The sequence below is a fragment of the Zea mays genome, chromosome 1 (genome assembly GCF_902167145.1).
Source record: "Zea mays cultivar B73 chromosome 1, Zm-B73-REFERENCE-NAM-5.0, whole genome shotgun sequence".
Taxonomy (NCBI): Eukaryota; Viridiplantae; Streptophyta; class Magnoliopsida; order Poales; family Poaceae; genus Zea; species Zea mays.
The window spans coordinates 260,511,278-260,519,118 of NC_050096.1; the positions used below are offsets into that span (position 1 = coordinate 260,511,278).

General features: G+C 40.5%; 1 pseudogene across 2 annotated transcripts; it reads left to right on the top strand.

Annotated features, from left to right (window-relative positions):
- Positions 1-756: 756 nt before the first annotated feature.
- On the top strand, positions 757-7,293 carry LOC100274941 (uncharacterized; annotated as a pseudogene). 2 transcript variants are annotated; one of them, NR_158680.1, is made up of 8 exons: positions 757-1,700; positions 2,925-2,987; positions 3,068-3,158; positions 3,298-3,444; positions 3,669-3,772; positions 4,204-4,239; positions 6,411-6,510; positions 6,916-7,293. The product of NR_158680.1 is annotated as an uncharacterized protein, transcript variant 1 (transcript). The 2 variants fall into 2 exon arrangements; NR_158681.1 differs by lacking the exons at positions 3,669-3,772; positions 6,411-6,510 and having other exon boundaries at positions 4,204-4,262; positions 6,916-7,168.
- The last annotated feature ends 548 nt before the right edge of the window (positions 7,294-7,841 follow it).

Sequence of the window (7,841 nt, forward strand, 5' to 3'; positions counted from 1 at the left end):
ATGAAATATTGTGATTGCAAGCTTAAATGTATTTTTTGTACAACTAACACATTTCATTTTGTATACCAGCTGCATGAAAACTCTTATTGAGTTGTTCGACAGTATGCCGCACCGGAATGTGTTGTCGTGGACGATGGTGTTCGTGGGATACACACAAGTATAATTATAATTAAGGTCTTGTTTGGGAGCAAGAGTATTGGAGGGGCTTAGAGGACTGCAATCCCTTACTTCCTCTTCATAGTTATTTTTATGAAACACCTTAAGTTTTGACCAAACAACAATGAAGATAACATATCTTGATCCAAATGCACTGATGAAAGCAATAAACACGCGGCTCTACTCTAAAATGACATTGTTGATGATATTATTTTGTTAAATATTTCATAACACTCTTTTGCATGGAAGCCATCATCATCTCAGAGGTGCTAATTGAATGGCAAACACTTTATATTAAGGATGAGTTGAGGATCAAGGTTATCGTGATATTATATGTTTCCGTTGCAACGCACGGGCACTCACCTAGTACTACTAATTATGTGCCTATTGTAGGCGTTCACACCCCTGGATGGTGCACGGTTCTGCCCCGCGACACCATGCACCCACGCCCCGTCTCTTTGAAGCCGCCCGCGTCTCCACCCGAGACCCCGACCCACCCCGCCCTCCCCCGCCGTCGCGCTCGCGCTCCCCCGCGACAGCCGCCATGCGCCCTATCTCCGCCATGCCTGCGCCTCCTCCCCCGCCCGCCCGAGAACCACCAAGTTTCCCTTCCTTACACAGCGAGGTCCACCATCAACGCCCCCTTCCCTGGCAAGCCACAGCCGTCCACGTTCCTGGCCACCAGCGACCTCCCTTCTCTAGCCCTTAGCAGCGAGCAACACCTCCTCCCCATGGCTGCCCCCAGACCCCAGTCCCGTCCGCGCATCCGCTCCCCCGTCAGCGACGCACCTATTCTCCTCGACGTCGCCCATGGCGTGGACGGCGACCTCCCTCACCCTGCACTCTGGTATGTCACCGTATTGCCCGCCTCCTTTCCCCGCACCGGCGCAGCCCCCTGTTGCGGCGGCCCCTTCCCCAAACAGCACGGCACCACGTGCTCCCCCTGCCGCGCCCGCACTCTCCTTCCCCAAACAGCACGGCCCCACGACGCTCACACTCTCCTTCCCTGGCGATATCCCCTCATCTGCGCCTTGTCCCTCGGAGATCCCCTTCCATCTTCGGCACCGAGAGGAAAATGGATGGCAATCCCATCCATCGGCGCCAAACCCTACACATCCTCCATAGTAGGCACCCGCCCCTCCTTACGCGGCACCATCGGTGGGGATATCCCCCAATCTGCTGGAAGGAGTCCGCGCCAAATCAGAGCCCGAAATCCGTGCCAAATCCACGCTGGATGAGGTGGTGGGGAGACCCCCCAATCTGCGTCCCTTCTACATGCCTACACATCCTCCATAGAAGGCGCCCTCCTACTAACCACTAAAAAACCCCTTCCACACGCTGACAACTCCATATATATTAGTCCAAAGGGAGAGCACGATTAAGGCCACGCCTACCAGCTTCACCCTCCTCGCATTTGTAAGTCCAATTTTTAGATTTATGATTTCAGATGTTGAGTTGATTTTGCAAACTGGTAAGTGTTTTGTTTCATACGGCAACTCTGCACATGGACAGAATCACAGCTCTGTTAGCGTTGTTTTATCAAGGTACGTCCAATTCCTTCTATTTAGTTGACTGTGATTCAATATGCTTGTTGTTCGGTTTTACTTGCGACATGCTGTTGGGGCATGTGTTTGGGATGGATGACGTTTGGACTAGATAGTTTCAGTCAGTAGCCATCTAAACAAGCCCTTACAGTATTCGCTATTTCATATTGAATTTTCCTCATATTGTAGAGAAAATCGCAGCTAATCTGTTCACTGTGGATGAGTTGCCCCATGGTTTGTTCTTAATCAGAAGAATGGACGTGTGCACCACAGTTTAGTGCTAAATCATATGGATATAGGAGAGATGTGCTCTCTCCTGTCCTAAAACAGTTCATGTTCTCGTTTTTCTATTCTGACAGTTCATAAGCGCCGGTCTTTTAGATGCCCACTGACCTGGACATGTTGGTAGAAATACTGGGCAGGTGGGATCAACTCCGATATTTGGTCAATTTCTCAACCACTTTCTGTTAATACGCAATTTTTATTGAAAAACATAATGACGTGCAATGCAACCACCCTATTCAATATTCGTATGGTTAGCAAACCATACGATCAATAGAAGATCTTTTTGGTAGCACTAAACTACCTACATACTTGCATGCATGCGTCCTAATCCTTGAGTTTGAGTCAAAATTAAATCAAAAATTGTCATGATCAATCAAACAGGAAAGAATTGACATTCTATAGTTTGCGTAGGAAAGTGTCTCTGTGTGTTTTCTTTTTGAAGGATCAAGGATTGAAGGATTTTCCTGCTTGACGGATTAGCACTTCAGTACCAGTAGTTAAGTTATTAGGAGCAGTAGCAAAAAGGGGCTATATTTGTTTAGGGCTTGTTCGTTTTCATCTCAATCCATGTGGATCAGAGGGGTTTGAGTAGCTTTAAATCTACAATAGGTCAAAAGCTCTACTAAAATTTTTCAATCTCATCAAATCCATATGTCATATGACCGAACAAGGCCTTAGCGGGTAGGGCACATCATCTTAACGCCAAACTGCTGCCTCGAAAACGAGTGTATAGGGCACAACATTTGAACCACATATATGATATCAATCTTATCAATCTATTGTGTTAATTATGAATCCTGCATCAATCAACCAGGGCCCGGGGCACATTTTCCCAAGCCATTGACAAATGTTGGTAGATGCAGGATTCATAGTTACAGAAACTATGTGGTTCAAATTTTGCCAGTATTTGACTCATCACATTTTTCTTCTCTATTTCAGTTCTTCTAGCAGTTGAAGTAGTGTTTTCTTGGCAGATGTTCGCCTTTAGGACATTGCTGCGAGGTACTGCTACAATATTGGGGATTACTTCATTCCTTAATCATCTAATATTTTTTTCATCGTCTCTGCATTTGTTTCTGCAGGGGAATCGGATATGCCACAGGCTGCATGTTGTTGGAGTTTCTATGTATCCCCATATCAAATTTGTTTTTCCCTAATCAGGGAACTCAATTGGTAAGCTTTTTTTATTATTAGCTCAACATTAATGGGATATTGTATGTTGTTTTCTTTCTTTTCTTTTGCAGTTGTACTGCTCATCTCTTTCGAGAAGATCACACTGTCGCATTTCTAATGTTTGGATCTTTTTGCATAGTGCGAGTAATAGCAGGAGCTCTTCCGAAAGGCCTTCACATGTTAATCCTATCGAAGAATAACATATCAATTATTGAACGCCTCAGAGAATTGACACGATTGCGCTTGTTGGATATCAACTATAATAGGATATCTAGAATTGGCCATGGTATGTGTTTTAGCTTCTCATATGATCTTTTTTATGTGTTTCTCCTTGGTTGTGGCCACATGATAGGTTCTTACTTTGTTCCTATCCCCTTTCCCCCATTTTCGTCTTTTGATATGGCAAGTTCACTGTGCTTTGGATTCTTAACTATCTCAAGTCATATGAGAAACCCCGTTCATGGATACTTCCTGATAATTATATTCTTCTTGCATTGACTTGTGTTTTAGATCATCTGTTAGGATTGGCCTCATGTTCCTCTTTGAAGGAGTTGTATCTGGTCGGTAACAAGATCAGTGAGGTAGATGGTCTTCACCGACTTCTGAAGCTCAAGGTTCTGGACTTGTGCCACATTCAGTCTTCTGTAGCCACTATACTTGGGGTTGGTGAGGCTGGTGGAAGGTTTCAGTTCTTCTATACGTGGAACTAACCTATAGGAGGCCAGACTGCTAGAGCGGTAGAGCCAGAAAGTAATAGTTGGTGACTTGGCGGGGACATTTATGTTATGCTACCTAATTATTAATCTGTGGAAAAGGGGAAGCTTTTGGAGTAGAGCTTATTTTTTGTTCGGGTTACTATTTCCTCTAATTGTGTGAAAACTGAAAAGTATGGTTCGTGTCTGAAAAGCAATAGTTGGTCGAGGCATATTTTTGTATGGTTCCACTGTACTACCTTCTATCTGGTGAATTAGATCCCGATTCTAAATAAGTTGCTCTCTAATCAGATTAAACACTTTAATGTAGCTGGCAATTGCTTATTTTGCAGGTGCAGAGGATGCTAGGAAAATACTCAATAATTATGGTACATGTCCAATTCTAAGTATGGTATATTGTGCTCTAATATTTTTAGGCATCATTGTTTCTGTTAAATACTTTGCCCATGGTTAAGGTTATGAGTGCATTGGTTAATGAAATGTATGACATTAAACGGTGGCTGCGTGGTGTTCCATCGTTTCGCCTTGAGCCATTATTTAGGCGAAGAGTTCCACAATTGCATACTGCACTTGAACATATATAGTACTCATGAAGTTGTTCTACATCATATTGGATTTCAATGCTTTTTTATCAGTGACAGTTTTCTCTTTTTTGGTGAGTACAATAATTGTATTTTTATCTTGTAATAGATTAGTTTTATTCATACGACAAGCACTATGCACTGTGATATTTGTTGATTTTTCCTTTACCTGCCCCCCTTGCACTTTCTAATTAAATGTTTTTGACTATGGAATGGATCTTTTCCATTCCATGTGGTTTGGGGGACAATTGATGTGCTTTGCTTTGAAGACAGTTGTAGTGGTCATCTGATTGTGAATTTGTGGTGCACAAGTTGGCTATGTGTTTTTTCCAAGAAAATATTTTCTTAACATAGTCCAGCACTAGGATTCTCGAGTCCCCGATCCCCAGCACAAACTTGCTGTTGTTTCCACTTTTATCGTCAATAGTTGTTAGTACTTACTGATTAAATTCACATTCTTTAATATATGAACTTTATTGCTTTCTGATTGTGCATTCAGAGGGGCAACAGTACATCATTAATCCATCAAATGTTCAAAAATGTGCATCCATAGGTGCAACATTATAACAGGGATACAGTCACTGCTACGTACAATAATTTTATGGGGCTACTGTACCACCTGTACAGTTTTTCATGATCTGTTTGAGGGACCTTAACCTAGGTACTAGGCAAATTTTACCATTGTTGTGAACTGACTATAAAACTCCTTTTAAGGTGGCCTTAAAGTAAATTTAAGCATGTTTGCTTGAAGCCGCTCAGCCTCAGATCATCTTAAGAGGTTGTGGATTTATTGAGTCCAACACAAGTTTGGTGTTCCTTTGTACAGTTTTACTATGGAGTACCAGACTACGAGTCATTGTTTGTGCCATGGGTCCTTGACCTTTGTAACTAATTCAAGTCAGATGATATGTATCTCCTTATGAAATTCTTTTCTCAACTACCGTGATGATATTTCAATAATTGATTTCAGTTTCTTCTATGCATTCAAAGTAGCCAGGCTATCATGACGGCATTAAGTTCTTGTATTTAACCGTTCGACCAAATTTGTCCAATTGTTATAGGTATCTGTGAAAATCCATGAACAACTTATGTGTTCATGTCTCTCATTTTATGTCCTTGCATGTCAATAACTATAGGTATCTGTGTTTATCACATATACAAGCTAACAATATACAGTTATGGGTGAGACAACGTCTTAGTTCACTGATCACACACATATTTTTGACAGTCAATACTTGCAATAATGTGATATTTGTAAACTAATTTTTCCTCAAAAATTGTAACCTGCATCAGGCAAATATGAGAAACTAGCATTTGTTGATGTTTGAAGTATATTTATGTGGATTTGTGACTTCCTTACATCTCCTCTTTCAAACAATTGGTTCATTATTATTATTGGTATGGTGGTGTTATCGCCCCATTTGCATTAAGCTGCTCACTAAGTCAAAGTAGTAAAAAGCCATGGCTGTTGTTACCTAGAAGATGTTGTGTATATTCAAATCATAGTGCTTGTGTTTTGGGCTGGAGATAGCACAAAATAACTACTAAAACTATCTATTATCAAGTGATCCATTTGCAGTTTTTTCAATCTGACACTCACAGACTCACTGGTTATATTTCAGAGCTGGGAAGAAGCTAACGATATACCATACTTAGACTCACTGGTTAAGGTTATGAGTGCATTGGTTTGTAAAAAAAATATTTCATGGTCACCACAGTAGGAGCAACATATCCCTGTTTAGCATATTGGGTAATAACTGTGCTGATAGTGTCACTTAAACTTGGTAAACCTGCAACTGTAAATACTGATACGTGGACTATAAGTTTTGGCCGTGCAGTTGCTGTGTGATAACTATTTTGAGTTTTCCTAAACAGTTTCTTACCTAGATTGTCGTGAACTTGCGGTGTAGTAGCATTGTACCTATTTTAACTTGGCCTTGTTTGTTTGATTTTGTAAGTGAGGGTTTTAATTTAGTTGCTAGCTCGATGAAAGACTATGATTCGCAAGACTGGATATTTTCCTGCTTATGAAGAAGCGGTGGCAACCAAATTTTCGAAGTATGTGAGTTAAAAATCTCGTCATGAATGAACTCATGTTGTTTATAGATTTGCACTGGAATATGGGCATGTAGTGGGCACTACTGGGCTAGGAGAAGATGAAGTGTTTGTTTTTAATTGCGTCTTTTTGATTGCTTTGGCATGTATGGCTGGCAATGTCATGTTTTTTCATTTTTGTCCACTTCAATACACATGAAACCGTTTTGGAGACTAATTTTGAAGTATGTTTAAACAATTATTCTATTTAAATAAGATCTGCATATGTGATATATTGAAACCATTTTGGCAATGTCGTGTTTTTTTATTTTTGTTTACCATCTGCATACCTTTACAAATGTCATTTTGGTTATTTTACTGAATTATATTATATGCCACATGACTCTTTTATTATTTCTTTTTTTTAAGAAAGTCGGGGCCATTACTCAGATGGTAAACAAACTTGGGCCATGTAAATGGTCGACCTTGCCTAAACTATACCTGGACGTATTGGAAAGCAATGCTGGGAAAGCTATGCCATGAAAGATATTTGTAGCAGTGTTACATGATGGCATCAAGTGCTGGGAAAATATTTATTAATTTATGGTTTTGTTTCTATGGAATATAGGAGTCATGATTTTGTGCATTTGATCAGAGACTACATTAACTAGAGGATACTTTCTTTTTTTCAAAATTACAAAAACAATACTAAGTGTACCTATTATTGTCTACTCGTCTCATGATGATTACTATGTAGATAAATTCTCTAAGCTATGAACAGTGACCAATGAAATATATTCATTTGCATACAGTTCTCAAACTAATGTATTCACGTCATTATATATTGTGCCAGCTTTGTCAATTACGCAAATTCTAAAATGAGCATATCACATAACTTTGATTCCTTTTGAGCAATTTAGTTTTTGATTTCTTTTGAACAATTTAGTTTACGAAACAACAATGTGTATATGAACAGATGATAGTTTAGCAATGCATAGACACCTTACTATATATTTTAAAGGTATGTAAACATCCAATTTTATTGACACTAACAAATGTATAGAATAACAATTAGGTAGTGTTCGTTCACTCTAGGTAATGGTAATGAGAACGGTAATGGAATGGGTTGGGGTGCTATCGGTCACAGTGTAATAATTACCTTGGTTTGTTTGGTTTATCTAAACAGCGTCATCAAGGCGTGATCGTTGTGTCAAGGGATCCGACTGTGCCACAAATTGAGTGGTAACGAGATGGAACGGGACGAAGCCGACTCCCACCGTGATGGATCACAAACCGTCCGAAACAAACAGCAAACAAAAGCAACAGTGTCGGGTTGCGGTGGGAACGGTTACCGA